This window comes from Heloderma suspectum, chromosome 1, assembly GCF_057233095.1.
Source record: "Heloderma suspectum isolate Gila_16-S chromosome 1, 16-S_ref, whole genome shotgun sequence".
Classification (NCBI taxonomy): domain Eukaryota; kingdom Metazoa; phylum Chordata; class Lepidosauria; order Squamata; family Helodermatidae; genus Heloderma; species Heloderma suspectum.
The window spans coordinates 263,730,408-263,747,770 of NC_139458.1; positions in this window are offsets into that span (position 1 = coordinate 263,730,408).

A 17,363-nucleotide genomic window follows, 5' to 3' on the forward strand; every position below is an offset into this window, starting at 1 on the left:
ACCAATTTTGTAAGCTGAGTTGAGCTTACTAAACTTCAAGAACTGACCTTCCATGAAGCTCGCTGGGTGATCATCCTGGGGCCAGTCACTATCTCTCAGCCAAACCTACCTCACAGGGTTGTTGTGAGGGTAAATGGGGCATGCATACTGCCTTGAGCTCTTTGGAGGAATGGTGGGATATAAATGTAATTAATACAATTAATTAAAATGGTGGTATATAATGTAATGTATTATTATTATTAATAGTAATAATAATAATAATAATAATAATAAATGCAATACATACATATACTACCAGGCAAGTCATGAATTGTTTATTAATTCTCTACTGCCCTGTTTGTTTGATTAATTAATTAATCAATCAATCCAGTTATAGACTGCTTGAGTATATCTAAAAAGACATCTTGGAGTGGTTTACAGCATAATATTTTAAACTACTAAGCATCCACACTTATGAGAGAAATCCTATGGCCACTAGACAGTGGCTAGATGGCCATAGGATATGCCATTTTCCAGGAACTGACCTTCCGAGGTCAGTTCCTGGAGAACCGACTTCCCCCCACTTCCGCACTGCCTCGGAGGCAGCGCAGAACAGCCCTGTCCTCCACTTATCTTGATAGGGTTTCGCCCTAAAAGATTTAACAACAGAAAATACAAAACAGCTCAGTTAAAAACACTAAAAAAACAACTAACCTAGACATCCTTAATTGAAAGATTTAAAATCAGAGAACTAACAATCAACAAACGGGGCAACACAATCAATTAGGGAAGACCTGGGTGAAAAGGTAGGTCTTTAACTGGCGCCTAAAACATACCATGGTTGTCCCTCTTATTGTTCAAACAAAGAGATCAAGGAACACACCGAAAGGAATCACATGCAATCGGAGGCTTGGAATTGGGCAAATCTTCCAGTTGGAAAAGGGGTCTAGTTACTGAGATGGGTTTTTTGGAAAGCGTATTTGCTTAGTGGTTAGCAGTCTATTGATTCTTATAGCTGGATTAAGATCCATAACATAGTATCCTTTTCCTCTTTAGCCTAAAATAGAATTGACTTAGACACCACAAAGACAAATTGGCCTGTGAGTGATGAATATAGGTGAAAAGAATTCTGGGCTCCAAATTCAATATAATTAATGAAGTGTTACTAATGCACCTTAGCCTGTGGATTTGCAATTTGCAATAATGATTTAATTGTGAATCTCCCATCAGACTTGGCGTAGAAGTTACAAATGATACCAAATGCTGCTGATCAGAAATATTGACAATCACTCGCTGGTATTGGCGAACACGAGAATCTCTAATAGTAGCCCGTGTTATTATGAGCTGACTTCAAAGTTTTGCTTTTAAACCAAGACTGGATGCATTCCTCATACCACTTTCCTGCACCCACAGGGAAGTCACAGCAATCACCCTACACCAGGGGTGGACAGACTCCCAGCTTGCAGAATCTACTTTGCTTTTTAACTAGAACCCCAAAATCCACCAAGCGGAAGCAGGTGCAAAAGACATACACATAGAATTAACAAATTCAGAGCCCAGGCATTTGTTCTGAGCACCAGAACTGACTGGCACTCACAGTCCTTCCACACAAAATTCCACTCTGGCCTCCCTCCCTGCACCAGCTTTCTTCATCTCAACAGTATAATTTTGGGGGGTGGGAGTAGGGGGTCATTATGCTCTTGCCATTGTTAAACAATTGGGAGTCAGAAATCCTTGCAGATCAACTTCAAATCATCCAGAGATCTGATCCAATCCTAGCTTCTGCCCATCCCTGCCATGTGTTATTCTCCCCTTTGCAGGAATGGGTGATGCATAATGGGTGCATGCTATCAACCATACTGGAGACTGTGTGCTAGTTCGCACATGCCTGTACTTCACTTGAGTGCAGACATTCAGACATTCAATTGATCAAGAGTTTTCTTTTTCCTATTTCGCCCTAACTCTGCATAGCCAGGTGGCTGTAATTTGGGGGACTGAGATGCTCTTTTAATTCCCACAAATCTTCCAGTCTAGACACGAGGGCATGGGTGGCGGTGTTGTGGGGTGGGTAGCAGTGCCTGAATCTTTAGAGCTGCTGCATCCATCATCTACCTTAATACAAGCGTGCTCTTTCCCTCTGTAGCCTTGCTGTTACTAGGAGACCTTAGGACTTGCTCCCTTTTCAGAGAAATAGGGAGTGAAGCATGAAGGCACCAGCCTTATAAACTAGAGGGGAGAGTGCCACCTTTCCTTCCATAGTCTGTCCATTATTTTCATTAAGTCTGAAGTCTAAAATTGCCTAACAGCACTACTGTCACCTGGCTTTCTCGTAGTGTGACTGATAGGGTTGCCAGGTCTTTAGGCAACCCTAGGTCTTTGCTCCTTGAAAGACTCCTTTCAAGGAGTCTCTGGGCTTTACTCTGAGTCTCCAAGCAGAAGCAGAGGTGGGGAAATCTCTGGGCAAGAGCTCTGTGCTGGCTGTTCCCCCCCTTTTTGTTTACACTGTTCTCTGGCTGGCCAAAGGTGAGCCAGGGAAGGAGCAAGCCAGCCATTGACCCTGCTTTTGTTCTGCTCCCTTGGAGCCACCACTGCAACCGGCCAGGGGTGCCATCCTGGCAAGTCTCACCAGGACTTCAACAATGCACTTTTTTGGGGGGGTCGCTATCCAATCAGCATGAGAAATAGGTGGAGAGGTGCTTGTTTGGCATGCGTTCCTTCCTTTCACTCCCCTTCCCCTTCCCTTCCCTATTGGTAACCAACATCTCTCCATCCTCACACTCAAGGGATTTCTTGTTGTTGTTCTGTCATTAAGTCGGGTCCGACTCTTCGTGACCCCATGGACCATAGCATGCCAGGCCTTTTTGTCCTGCGCTGTCTCCCGGAGTGTGCTCAAGTTCATATTCATTGCATCGGTGATGCTATCTAGCCATCTCATCCTCTGCCGTCCCCTTCTCCTTTTGCCTTCAATCTTTCCCAGCATCAGGGTCTTTTCCAGAGAGTTTTCTCTTCGCATTAGGTGGCCCAAATATTGGAGCTTCAACTTCAGTATCTGTCCTTCCAATGAGCACTCAGGGTTGATTTCCTTTAGGATGGACTGATTTGACCTCCTTGCAGTCCAGGGGACTCATAAGAGTCTTCTCCAGCACCACAGTTCGAAAGCATCGATTCTTCGGCGCTCAGCCTTCCTTATAGTCCAGCTCTCGCAGCCATACATTGCTATGGGGAAAACCATAGCTTTGATTAGACGGACCTTTGTTGGCAAGGTGATGTCTCTGCTTCTTACTATGCTGTCTAGATTTGCCATAGCTTTCCTCCCAAGGAGCAAGCGTCTTTTAATTTCATGGCTACAGTCACCATCTGTGGTGATCTTGGAGCCCAAGAAAGTAAAATCTGTCACTGCTTCCTTTGCTTCCCCTTCTATATGCCAGGAAGTGATGTGGCCAGATGCCATGATCTTAGTTTTTTGAATGTTGAGTTTCAAACCAGCTTTTGCACACTCCACTTTCACGCTCAACAAGAGGCTCTTTAGATCCTCTTCGCTTTCTGCCATTAGGGTGGTATCGTCTGCGTATTTGAGGTTGTTGATAATTCTTCCAGCAATCTTAATTCCGACCTGTGGTTCATCCAACCCAGCGTTTCTCATGATGTACTCTGCATATAAATTAAATAAGCAGGGTGACAATATACAGCCTTGTCGTAGTCCTTTCCCAATTTTGAACCAATCGGTTGTTCCATGTCTGGTTCTTACTGTTGTTTCTTCACCCCCGTACAAGTTTCTCAGGAGACAGGTAAGGTGGTCTGGTACTCCCATCTCTTTAAGAATTTCCCACAGTTTGTTGTGATCCACACAATCAAAGGCTTTAGCGTAGTCAATGAAGCAGAAATAGACGTTTTTCTGGAATTCTCTTGCTTTCTCCATGATCCAGCGAACGTTGGCAATTTGATCTCTAGTTCCTCTGCCTCTTCAAAACCCAGCTTGTACTTCCGGTAGTTCTCGGTTAACATGCTGCTGAAGCCTAGCTTGTAGGATTTTGAGCATAACCTTGCTGGCATGTGAAATGAGCACAATTGTACGGTAGTTTGAACACTCTTTGGCATTGCCCTTCTTTGGAACTGGAATGTAAACTGACCTTCCAGTCTTGTGGCCACTGTTGAGTGTTCCAAATGTGTTGGCATTATTGAGTGCAGCACTTTAACAGCATCATCTTTTAGGAATATAAATAGCTCAGCTGGAATACTGTCATCTCCGCTAGCTTTGTTGTTAGTAATGCTTCCTAAGGCCCACTTGACTTCGCTCTCTAGGATGTCCGGCTCAAGTTCAGTGACCACACTATCATGGCTATCAGGGACATTCAGATCTTTCCTGTATAGTTCTTCTGTGTATTCTTTCCACCTCTTCTTAATCTCATCTGCTTCTGTTAGGTCCCTGCCTTCTTTGTCCTTTATTGTGCCCATCTTTGCACAAAACGTTCCCTTTAGGGATGTATGAAAATCACTTACCTTTCAAGGATTATGCTGATGGTGGGGGGGGAGGCGTTCCGTCCCTCCCCCCGGAATCCTCGCCGTGGGGGAGGTGCTCCGTTCCTCCACCCCCGGAATCCTGGCTGGCCAGCTGTGCTCCGCAGCAATTCTGCGGAGCAGCCACCCAGCTCCGCCAGCAGCTGGACATCTGGCCACTGGCTAGCAGGGACGCAAATGGCGGCGACCGTAGCCGCTGCCATTTGCGTCCCTGCAGTCAGCTGTGATAGGCTACGTAAATGTTTACGTAGCCTATCACGGCTGATTTAAAAAACAAACAAACACGCGTAAGCAAATGTTTACATAGACTAAGAAGTGCCAAAATAAGGAATGCAAATGGCGTACGTGTGTTTGTTTGTTTTTTTAAGTCAGCTGTGATAGGTTACGTTAACATTTACGTAGCCTATCCCGGTGTTTTTTTTAAAATCTAGCTGTGATAGGCTACGTAAATCTTTACATAGCCTATCACATTTTTTGTTTTTTGTTTAACCTGGAAATGGCGGCAGCAGTTGGAAGACTGGCCGCTGCAGCCGCCGCTGCCGAAACGCCTCTGGAACCGCCGCCGGAGCCTCCACCACCAGGAAGATCCGCCCAAGGTAAGTCCCGTCCCGGGGTGGCGGGGGGGTTGCGGGCCGTTCCGCCACCGATTTCAGGGGGCCGAATGTGCTGGCATTCGGCATCCCCGAGATCTGTGGCGGAACTTTCGAACATCCCTAGTTCCTTTGATATCTCTGATTTTCTTGAAAAAATCTCTAGTCTTTCCCATTCTATCATTTTCCTCGATTTCTTTGCATTGTTCATTTAAGAAGGCCTTCTTATCTCTCCTTGCTATTCTCTGGAACTCTGCATTCAGTTGGATATATCTTCCCCTTTCTACCTCGCTTTTCGCTTCCCTTCTTTCCTCAGCTACTTGTAAAGCCTCATCAGACAGCCACTTTGCTTTCTTGCCTTTCTTTTTCTTTGGGATGGATTGAGTTGCTGCCTCCTGAACAATGTTACGGACCTCCGTTCATAGTTCCTCAGGCACTAGGGATGGCGGAGAATTCCGCCACGGATTCCAGTGAGGCCGAATGCACTGGCATTCAGCCCCCTGAAATCCGTGGTGGAACAGCCCCCTGCCCCCCCCCACGGAATCCCCCAGGACGGCACTCACCTGGGGTGGATGTGGCGGCGGCAGCAGCAGCACAGCGGCGGAGCCGCCAACGATGGGGGTGTGCATATGCCACTGGTTGTCCTTCCTGAATGGTTAGTGCCCCACTTGTGTCAAACCCCTTGAATTACAGCTGAAAGTCCTGACTTTGCAATGTGGTGCTGTACAGAGGCCAACTGCCAAAACAGTTATCCTTGTTCCAATATTTCTGGCCCTGATTATAAATGCAGCATCACAACTGATTCCCTTCACATGTACTTCCTTCTCTGTAGACGGCTGTTCCCATAGCGTTATGTTTCTGTGAAGAGGCATTACACATGCTCCAAGTTCAGTGATACTTGCTCCTGGGTTCCTGCCCCTTTCCCTGCCCTTGCACATTACTGGTGGATGGGGACCGACATGCAGACAGCCCCCCCCCCGATCTCCCTCTTCCATGCTTTTGGCCAGTCCCTGCTGCTCTGCTGCTCCTCCTCTCTGTCTCGCTGCCACTCTGCCGCTCTGCCGCTCTGCTGCTCTGTTTTGAACAGGCAGGCTGAAAATGGCAAGGAGACAAAATGGCGCAGGAGCAGCAAGCCTGAATGCCCATCAGACCTTCGTCACCACCTTTGACATCATGACCATGCCCCCAACAACCACACTCAGCGCTTCATTCACGCTAGGGGAGAAATACACGGGGAGGACATGGCGCTCCATTTGCGCATATCTGGAAAAATACACCATTTTTTCCCTTTGAGGAAAACACAGGATAGGTGGGAGGAAATAGTGGGATAACGATGGAAAATGGTGACATCATGTAATGGACCTGCAAAATTCAGTGCATGAGCAACCATGAATGTGCAATAAACTTGAGGTGTAGAGATCCCCTCAATCTCCCCCTCCCTTCCCTACCGGTGATCAGCCAGTCTCCCTGGCTGTTCTCTCCTCCTTCTGTGCTTGCTTGGGGATAGGACAGGGCTCCTAATTCAGCAAGAAAATGGTGCAGGAAATGGACTAGCCCTACCACGATTTTACAAACAAACAAACAAACAAACAAACCACACTACTTTGAGGGAGCTCTGCTGGCCAGCCAATCAAATGCAACCCTGCTCAGTCTAAAAATGAAGGAGGTCAGAAGGGTGCCTTTCTGTGCAAGGGAAGAGTTAAGATAGTGGCCTGGCTCAATTACCTTTTGACCAGGCGCTGTGTGAGTGCGTGCCAGTGGTGGCAGATGTTGACTCCTCAAGGCTCGGAGGGTGGGCATCAGACAGTTTTAAAAATATCAATATCAATATCAACATCATCATTATCATTATCATCCTGGTTTGATCTTATTGCTATTTAAATGTTTCTTGCTGGTTGTGTTGCTGATCTTCTTTGTTCATTTCTGGGTGGGCAGGGGATCATTTTCCTGCAGAGGTGGGTCATTTCCCTCAGCACAAATAATTTTGTTTTAAAATCCATTCCCATCAGAATCGACCTAAATCCTTTAAACAGATTTCCATGGGGTTGTGACTGAATAAGTAGGGGTTAGGGGAATGCATTTATGTCTGTGCTGTCACGTTGTGTGAAAATGTGTTTGGGCTTTGTGCGTCTGCAGAAGTGTGGGCTTTGCAAATTGAGGAATCCTGACATGTGTGTATGTTTGGGTTTGTATATAGTGTTTGGTGTGGGTGAATTCTATCCTTAATAGAAATCCTTTTCAATTTATGGTGCTATAAGTTCAGATGACACCTGTTGTTGTTGTGACACATTGGCATTATTTGCTTGTGTGTGCCAAATGCTTTTAAATGATGAGATATATACAGCAATCCTATATAGATCTACTCCAAAGTAAGTCTCACTGAATTCAATGGGACTTACATTAGGACTTATGGGACATCTCACAGAAGCATGTATATGTGTGTGAGAAATGGTTATTCTTCTCTCTCCCCACCTTTGCTTTCAACGTTAGAGAAGCCAGCTGTGCTGGAAATTGTTTCATCTGTGCTGTTACTCTGGATACATTTGTGATGGGGGAGGGGTTGGTGGGTTGAATGGTTTGTAAATTTGAGCCTGGAATCCATTTTGTTTTGCTATATAATGCATCTGAGTCACATTCAGTCCTTCGGCATATAAGCTGGTCTGTTGCAGAAAAGAGTTATTAATTGGTTGGCTGCTGGTTATTTTTTATTGCTGTTTTTATTGTTTTTAATGTATTTGTTTTTATATTCTGTTTTAATATTTTGTTTTTAATCTGTATTTTATTATCAGCCATATTGAACGCCATTTTTTTGGTGGAAAGGTGGAATATAAATTAAATAATAAAGAAACAATAAATAAACAATGGGGAGGAAATATCCAGGCATATGGTTGGCACTGCTGGAGACAGATGGTTCTGCATTATTAATTTATACATACCACAGATGAGAAGTAAGATGAAGATTTCAATCCTATGCACCCTTACATGGTGTAAACCCACTGAACTCAATGGGACTTCTTTTTGAATTGCTGAGCCATTCTAGACAGTGAGGCCCTGACAAGAGGAATTTTTGAACTTTTGTGTTCAAAAGTCACAATGCCTTGTGGCACCTTAAAAATTCACAAATCTACCATGGCATAATAAGCTTTCACGGACAGGAGTCCACTGTACATAAAGTTATTTTGAAATATGTTTCATGTAACTGGCAAAAAATCCTGGACCGAGATGGGTGCCCGCACCATGCCTACTGTCCCTCTTGAATCATTCTGTGAAGGTTTCCCCCCCCCCATGAAATTAAATGCCCTCCTCCCTCCTGTCCATACATCCATTTTTACAAATAGAGGTGTAGTGGATTTGATACCAGGAGAAATGGCGAGGAGGTTTAGTGAGCTCCCACAGTTGTGTCCTGTGCAGTGTGCTGAATGCATAGAGAACTTTGTAGCCTAACACAGTCAGTAGGTTTAGCAGGCTCTAGCTAACAAAGGTAGGCCCCTTGATTGGCAGCTTCTATAGTGGGCTTCTCACATAGCTTTAATGGTACTGTACATATGCCTGGTTACCTCACCCCTCTGAGAGAAGGACTAGTGTCTTATCTCACTGATGAGTTGAGAGGCTCTGCCTCCTAAGTAGGAATGTTGAGGCCTCTCTCTCTATGTAAAGGCAATCAATGAAGGCATCCCCCAGGCTTGGATGCTTCAAGAACCTTCGAGAATATGGAAAGGAAAGGTTCCTCCTGTGGAAGCACCGGGTCATTACTGACCCTTAGAGGGATGCCACTTGCGCTGGCGTTTTCATGGCAGACTATAGTGGGGTGCTTTGCCAGTGCCTTCCCCAGTTGTGACTACCTTTCCCCCAGCAAGCTGGGTACTCATTTTACCGACCTCGGAAGGATGGAAGGCTGAGTCGACCTGAGCCGGCTTCCCGAGACCCAGCTTCTGCTGGGATCGAAGTCAGGTCGTGGGGAGAGTTTCGGTTGCAATACTGCCACCTACCACTCTGCACCACACGAGGCTCAATGAGAATATGACATATATATGATATGAGAGAGGGCTATATAAACTGGAGAGCAAAGATGCCTCCTTTATGAACTGAAGGCACGTGAGCTTTCTTTAGGGATGTACGAATCCCTTACCTGGCTCCGCGCAGGGGCATCCGCTGTGGGGGGGGGAGGCGCTCTGTCCCTCCACCCGGAATCCTTGATGGGGGGGAGGCGCTCCGTCCCTCCCCCCGGAATCCTGCCTGGCTGGCTCCGCTCCATGGCCAAGCTGCGGAGCCGCCAGCTGGCTCTGGCTGCCCGCAGCCAGACATCCGGCCGCTGGGCAGCCCTGCAGGGACGCAAATGGTGGCTGTCGTAGCTGCCACCATTTGTGTCCCTGTAGTGAGCCATGATAGGCTATGTAAATATTTACATAGCCTATCACAGCAGGGGGGAAAACCCCAGCATACGCAAATGGCGGTAGCCGCCACCATTTGTGTACGCAGGGGTTTTCCACCCCCTGCCGTGATAGGCTACGTAAATACTTACATAGGCTATCACGGCCTCTGCATGGACACAAATGGCATCCCTGCATTAGCTGTGATAGGCTACGTAAGTATTTACGTAGCCTATCACGGATAGGAAGAGGAGAAAGCGAATGGCGGCCAGGACGGCCGCCATTTGCAAAGCAGCGCGGACGGGAGCAAGTAAGTGCTCCGTTTCATGCGCCTTTCGTGGGGTGGGGGTGGCGGGGACTTCCTCTCATGCACCTTTCATGGGTTGGGGGGGTGGGGGCTTCATTCCGCGACGGATTTTGGGGGACTGAATGCACTGGCATTTGGCCTCCCCGAGATCCGTCGCGGAATTCTCTGACATCCCTAGCTTTCTTTGTTTATTCTTTCTTCCTCCATATATCATCTTTGTGTACATAGGGGTGCACGAAAGCCACTTAACTGATCTCGCAGCTTGCCTCGCGGTGGGGGGGAGGCGCTTCGCTGCTCCCCCCAAAGTTCAGGCCGGGGGGGAGGCTTCCCTCCTCGCCCGGCCGAAATTCAGGCTGGGGAGGAGGCGCCTCGCCTCGCCCGGCCGCGAAATAAAAAGTAAAAAAAAAACCAAACACCCCTGTGATAGGCTACGTGACGATTAACGTAGCCTATCACGGCTAGATCTGCAAAGTCAGCCGTGATAGGCTACGTTAATCGTCACGTAGCCTATCACGGGTGACTTAAAAAAAAAAAAAGCGCGTACGCAAATGGCGGCCCCCATAGGGAGCCGCCATTCGCGTTCCTTATTTGGTCGCTGTAGTCTACGTAAATCTTTACGTAGACTACAGTGACCAAATAAGAAACGGGAATGGCAGCTCCCTATGGGGGCCGCCATTATCCGTACGCGCTTTTTTTTTTTTTAAAGTCACCCGTGATAGGCTACGTGATGATTTATGTAGCCTATCACGGCTGACTTTGCAAATCTAGCCGTGATAGGCTACGTTAATCGTAACGTAGCCTATCACGGGGGCGTTTTTTTTTTTTTAACTTTTATTGGAATGGCAGCAGTGGCAGCCAGTCAAAAGACCGGCTGCCGCCTCTGCACCTGTCGAAGACCTGTCGAACCGCCGCCGGGACCCGCTGCCGGGAGGGACATTCGGGAAAGGTAAGTCCCATCCCGGGGGGGGGGGGTGCAGGAGTGTGTGTGGACAATTTCTCCCCGAAACTACTTCGGGGGGCTGAATACGTTGGCACTCGGCCCCCCGAAGGTTCGGGGAGAAATTCTCCCCCATCCATATGTGTACATAATAAACTGCTAAACTGATCCATTTTTTTATTTGTCTCACTTCAGCCCCCACAAATCTAGTTTGATAGGGACCTAAGTAAATCAGGATCCCATAAATCAAGACAAGGGGTGTCCTCAGGAGACAGGGTCCTTTAAACACACACACACACACAAACACACACACACAAACACACACACACACACACACTAGAGCCTGGGCCAGCTGCCTCAGACAGCTAATTTGGGACGTCATGAAACAATGGCAAATTATTCATTATTTAATTTTTAATTATTATTGTATTTTCACTGCCAGGAAAGGGGAAGAGGCTCTTGTAGGATTTCCTGCCTCAGGGGCTGAAAGAACTTGACTGGCTTTGAGTACTATTGTGCACCTTGACTGGCGTTGGGGGGAGGCACCATTTGCTGCTCTGCCTCAGGCAGCAAAACATCTTGGGGCCAGACCCGGACATGGCTATAGAGACCTGTGGGGTGGGGAAAGTAGCTGAGACAGTAGGGATGTACGAAAGTCACTTACCTTTTCACGGATTGATTTGTGGTGGGGGTGAGGTGCTCCGTCCCTCCCCCTGGAATCCTCAACGGGGGGGGAAGCGATCTGGTCCTCCCCCCCAGAATCCTGCCCGGCTGGCTCCACGGCGGCTCCACAGAGCAGCTGGCCAGGGCCGTCCACAGCCAGAGTTCCGGCCACGGACTGGCTGCTGCGGACGCAAATGGTGGCTGCCATAGCGGCCGCCATTTGCATCCAACCAGGCTGCCATGATAGGCTATGTAAGTATTTATGTAGCCTATCATGGCAGGCAAAAACAACAACAACAGTGTACGCAAATGGCGGTGGCTACGGCAGCCGCCATTTGTGTTCCCTATTTTTCGCCATTTTAGCCTACGTAAATATTTATGTAGGCTAAAACGGCGAAAAATAAGGAATGCAAATGGCAGCTGCCATAGCTGCCACCATTTGCGTATGCTGTTTTTTTTTTTTTTTTGCCTGCTGTGATAGGCTACGTAAATACTTACGTAGCCTATGACGACAGCCTGGCTGGACTACGGTGGCTGCCATTTGTGTCCGGTGGAGCGGAGCTGACCGGGCAGGATTCCGGGGGGGAGGACTGGATCGCCTCCCCCCCGTCGAGGATTCCGGGGGGGAGGAACGGAGTTCCTCCCCCCCACTGCGAATACGGAAAAGCCCCCCCCCACTCCCACGTGGAAAAAAGGGGAATGCAAATAGCGTAGTGGACGCTATTTGTGTTCCTTTTTTTCCCACCGTAATAGCCTACGTAAATATTTACGTAGGCTAAAATGGCGAAAAATAGGGAACGCAAATGGTGGCCGCCATAGCCGCCACCATTTGCATATGCTGTTTTCTTTTTTGCTTGCCATGATAGGCTACATAAATACTTACGTAGCCTATCACGGCAAGCACCAGATGCAAATGGTGGCTGCGGCAGCCAGCGGAAGACCAGCTGCTGCCGCCACCCCCGGAGCCACCACCGGAGCTGCCGGTGCCGGAACATCCACCCCATGTAAGCTTCGTCCCGGGGGGAATCCGTGGGAGGGCGGGCGGGCAGGCCATTCCGCCACGGGTTTCGGGGGGCCACAGTGAAATCCGTGACGGAATTCTCTGCCATCCCTATGAGATAGAACAGGAAATTATGTGGGATAGGGAAATGATGGGGTACAGAGACATCTGTGGATTGGTAAAATGTTCAGGATTATATCAAATTTACAGTGTAATCCTAAACATGTTTACACAGAAGTAAGTCATACTGAGTTCAATAGGATTTACTCCCAGGTCAGTGTACGTAGGACTGGAGTCTTGCTCCTTAGTAAATGTGCTTGGAGCTTGCCCTATCCACTGAGAAGATAGTTCCAATGTCTGGATCTAGAGAGAAATCTGGGGATTGGTAACTTTCGTAATTAAAAAAACAACCAACCAAAAACAAAGGTAGCCATGCTGCTCCATGAAAAACAACCCCCCCAAATCCACAGTTAGGCAATACTTTTCTTATTTATTTATTTATTTATTTATTTATTTTTTATATTGCCCAATAGCTGAAACTCTTTGGGCAGTTCACAAAAATTAGAACCAAAAAGCACAGAATAAAATATAAAAGCATTAACACCACAGGGTAACAATTAGGTCTGTGCACCACTTTGGCCCGAGGCCCAAACCCTGAGTCAAAGTGGGCTGGTTTGGGTCACTTTGTGCCCCTTCTGAGGTGAAGCGGAGGGGGCATGAAGTGACCCAGAGTGGGTCAGGGGCTCTCTGAAGCACTCAGTGTGCTTTGGAGCTTTGGCCCCCCGGACAAGCTGCCCTGGCCCACCCCCCCAGAACCTCCAGGCCCTTACTTGAGCTGCTTTCTCTGTCATTGCTGTCTTCGCTTCATCCCTTCCCTGCCAACTTCCCTACCGCCGCTGTGCTGCCACCTCCGCCCTCACCGCCTCCGCCACCTCTGCCACCCTCACCGCCGCCACCGCCCTCGGCGCCTCTGCTGCCACTGCCCTCACTGCCACTATCCTCACCACCTTCTCCACCACTGTCCGTGCCACCGCCAACTGCTGAGGCCTGGACACTCACGGCAACTCTTACAGCAGGGAGTCTGGACATGCGCCAAGTTCGAGGAGGTTGCCATTCTAAAAATGGTGACTCCCTGCAGTAAGAGTTGCCATGCGCATCCAGACCTCAGCAGTTGGCAGTGGCGAGGATGGCAACAGCAAGGGTGGTGGCAGCGGCTAGGGATGGGGGAGAATTTCTCCCCGAAACTTCGGGGGGCCGAGTGCCAACGTATTCGGCCCCCCGAAGTAGTTTAGCGTTGCCCTTATTTTCGCCATAGTCTACGTAAAGATTTACGTAGACTACAGCGACCAAATAAGGAATGGGAATGGCAGCTCCCTATGGGGGCCGCCATTATCCGTACGCGCTTTTTTTTTTTTTAAAGTCACCCGTGATAGGCTACGTGACGATTTACGTAGCCTATCACGGCTGACTTTGCAAATCTAGCCGTGATAGGCTACATTAATCGTCACGTAGCCTATCACGGGGGCATTTTTTTTCTTCTTTTATTGGAATGGCGGCGGCGGCGGCAGCCGGTCAAAAGACCGGCTGCCGCTCCCGCCCCGGACGAAGACCCACCGAACCGCTGCCCGGACCCGCCGCCGGGAGGGACATTCACCAAAGGTAAGTCCCATCCCGGGGGAGGTGCGGGGGGCGGGGGGTTGTGGAGAATTTCTCCCCGAAACTTGTTCGGGGGGCCGAACACGTTGGCGCTCGTCCCCCCGAAGTTTCGGGGAGAAATTCTCCGCCAACCCTAATTTCTGATAAGGAAAAATGCACATTCCCCTCCCCCAAGGACGCTCATGTTTGGGAAAGCAAGCAAAGTGAAATGAACTTCGTGGAAGAATTTGGAGCACCTCAATGAGCTCAAACATCACATGTTTTCCCATCCCTTTCCGCAAAAGATGTGGATCAGCTCCCTTCCATGACATGAATGGGGAATCTGGTGCCCATGGGTGTTGTCAGAAGGGTGGGTAGGGGAAATGCCCCTGGACAAGTAACTCACCCCCACCCTGAACCACCCCTCCTATTGCTGGACTCCTGTGGTTATGTCAAAGAAAAGTACTTTTTAAATACAAATTATAACTGAATAAAAAATTGGAAATTAAAATAAGCCTTCAGTCCTAAGTAGAGAGTTGAACATAGGAGATTTAAAACCCTACACCATTTTCTGTTCAGAATCATATGCAGCCTCATTACTATTAGCTGCCTGTGAAATATATCTAATATGGTGTCTTGGATGCCCTGTACTGCCAACTATTAATAAGTATTTGAGAGCAGTAAGTTGGAGAAAGCCACAGAGATGTTCTGTAGAATAAATTAGCATGGTATGAATACGCTATTTGCAATGGAGGGTACTGACAGGATGCCCTCTTGTCAGTGTTGGCAAACCCAATAGATTATTAACTGTGCCCATGAGTGCTTTCAAGGTCAGTGAGATTAAACAAGCTTTCATCACCTCAAAACAACATCCAAGACAAAGCAAATAAGATACTTTCTGAGAACATCCTGACTCCACACGATTTCCCAGGGAAGACATTATGGTTGTGTTGTGTGTTTTCTTTAAAAAAGAAATAAATCTGGAGATTCACCAACAAAATTCTACCAAAGTTATGATATATGAAGGGCCCCCAAATCATATGGGAATGTTATTTCTTCCACAGCCAGCAATGAAGGAGCCATCTTTGAATTTACACAATGGCTTTGCTGTAAAATCTATGAAAGCCATGCTAGTACTTTTACATTTCTTCTCCTTCTCTAAGAAAAGAACAAATGATATACACAAAGTTAAAGAAAAAGAAAAGAAAAACAATTAAAACAAACAGAGAACACAAAAGTTGAGGCATTTTAAAAACAATAACTGAGAAGGGACAGACAGAGTTAAAGATCTGAAATTTCCCACAGTGATAGACAAGCACTGCAGAGTCCAGGCACCTGCTAACTGACGGCCAAAACAGACATTACTTTAAAGTTGTAGCAGCTACATCTTTTTCCATTTTTACTCTAGAGTAGGCAGAGGGGGGAAAATCCAGATTAGAACCCTAACGTGTGGAATAAAGGGCTTTAACCCTTTCTCCCTAACCATAGGCCTGATCTGGATCTCCCCCTCTGCCCCCCCCCCCCAATTTGTATTGCAATATAGCAATCCATTTGTTTCATGGATCACTATTTTGAAATACAAATTACAGGTGCAGGACCCCCAATCTGGATTGGGTCCATAGCAGTGGGGAGGGTTAAAGTCGCTTCTACTCCCCATGCTAGGGTCCTGATCCATATTGGGCCACCTGCACCCACCCTAAAGTAAAAAATGGGGGCGAAAAGTCAATTAAGGGCACGATCCTATTCAGATTAGGGATGTACGAAAGGGACTTAGCTTTCGCGGATTATGTTGATGGGGGGGGGAGGTGATCCATTCCTCCCCCCTGGAATCCTCGATGGCCGGCTGTGCTCCGCGGCAGCTCCACAGAGCAGCCGGCCAGGCCCAGCCCAGCCCAGTGCCGTCCGCAGCTAGATTTCCGGCAGCGGAGGGCTTGGGGGGGGGAACGCGTACGCAAATGGTGGTGGCTACGGCCGCCGCCATTTGCATTCCTTATTTTCGCCGTCTGAATCTACGTAAATCTTTATGTAGGCTAAAACAGGGAATCAAAAAGGGACGCAAATAGCGCCCGCTACACTATTTGCGTTCCCCTTTATTTTCGCCGTCTGAATCTACGTAAATCTTTATGTAGGCTAAAACAGGGAATCAAAAAGGGACGCAAATAGCGCCCGCTACACTATTTGCGTTCCCCTTTATTTTCGCCATCATAGTCTACGTAAATCTTTATGTAGACTAAGATGGCAAAAAATAAGGAATGCAAATGGCAGCGGCCATAGCTGATGCCATTTGCGTACGTGGGTTTTTTTTTATTTTAGCCCACCCAGCCATGATAGGCTACGTAAAGATTTACGTAGCCTATCACGTTGTGTTTTTTTTTTAAACCTAGCCATGATAGGCTACGTAAATCTTTACGTAGCCTATCATGTCTTTTTTTCTTTTTTCTTTTACAAGACTGGAAATGGCGGCAGCGGCAGCCGGTCGGAAGACCAGCTGCCGCCACCGCCTGGAAGATCCGCCCCAGGTAAGTCTCATCCTGGGGGGGATCCGCAGGGGGGCAGGGGGGGCAGGCCGTTCCACCATGGAGTTCGGGGGGCCAAATGCACTGGCATTCGGCCTCACCGAGATCCATGGCGGAATTCTCTGCCATCCCTAATTCAGATAGGTGACCGCCTCTGAACTCGGAGGTGACTGCCTATCCGAAGCAGGGCAGGAGAAGCTAGGGTTGGTGGAGAATTTCTCCCCGAAACTTCGGGGGGCCGAGCGCCAACGTGTTCGGCCCCCCGAACAAGTTTCGGGGAGAAATCCTCCGAACCCCCCCCGCACCCCGCACCCCCCCCGGGACGGGACTTACCTTCGCCGAATGTCCCTCCCAGCGGCGGGTCCGGCCGGCGGTTCGGAGGGTGTTTGAGCGGGGCGGGAGCGGCAGCCGGTCTTTTGACCGGCTGCCGCCGCCGCCATTGCAATAAAAGAAAAAAAAAACGCCCCCTGATAGGCTACGTGATGATTGACGTAGCCTATCACGTCTGACTTTGCAAATCTAGCCGTGATAGGCTACATTAATCGTCACGTAGCCTATCAGGGGGCGTTTTTTTTTTTTTTTAACTTTCGCGTTCGCGGCCGAGCGAGGCGGGAAGCCTCCCCCCCAGCCTGAATTTCGGCCGGGCTGAGGTGGGAAGCCTCCCCCCCCGGCCTGAACTTCGCGGGGGGAGCAGCGAAGCGCCTCCCCCCCACCGCGAACGTCCTTCGAGGACAGGTAAGGGACTTTCGTCCACCCCTAGGAGAAGCATGGAGGGGATCATTCCCTCTGCACTTCTCCTGCCCTGCATTTTTGGCTAAAGAGCTGATTGTGGCTGTCTAGCCGTGGGA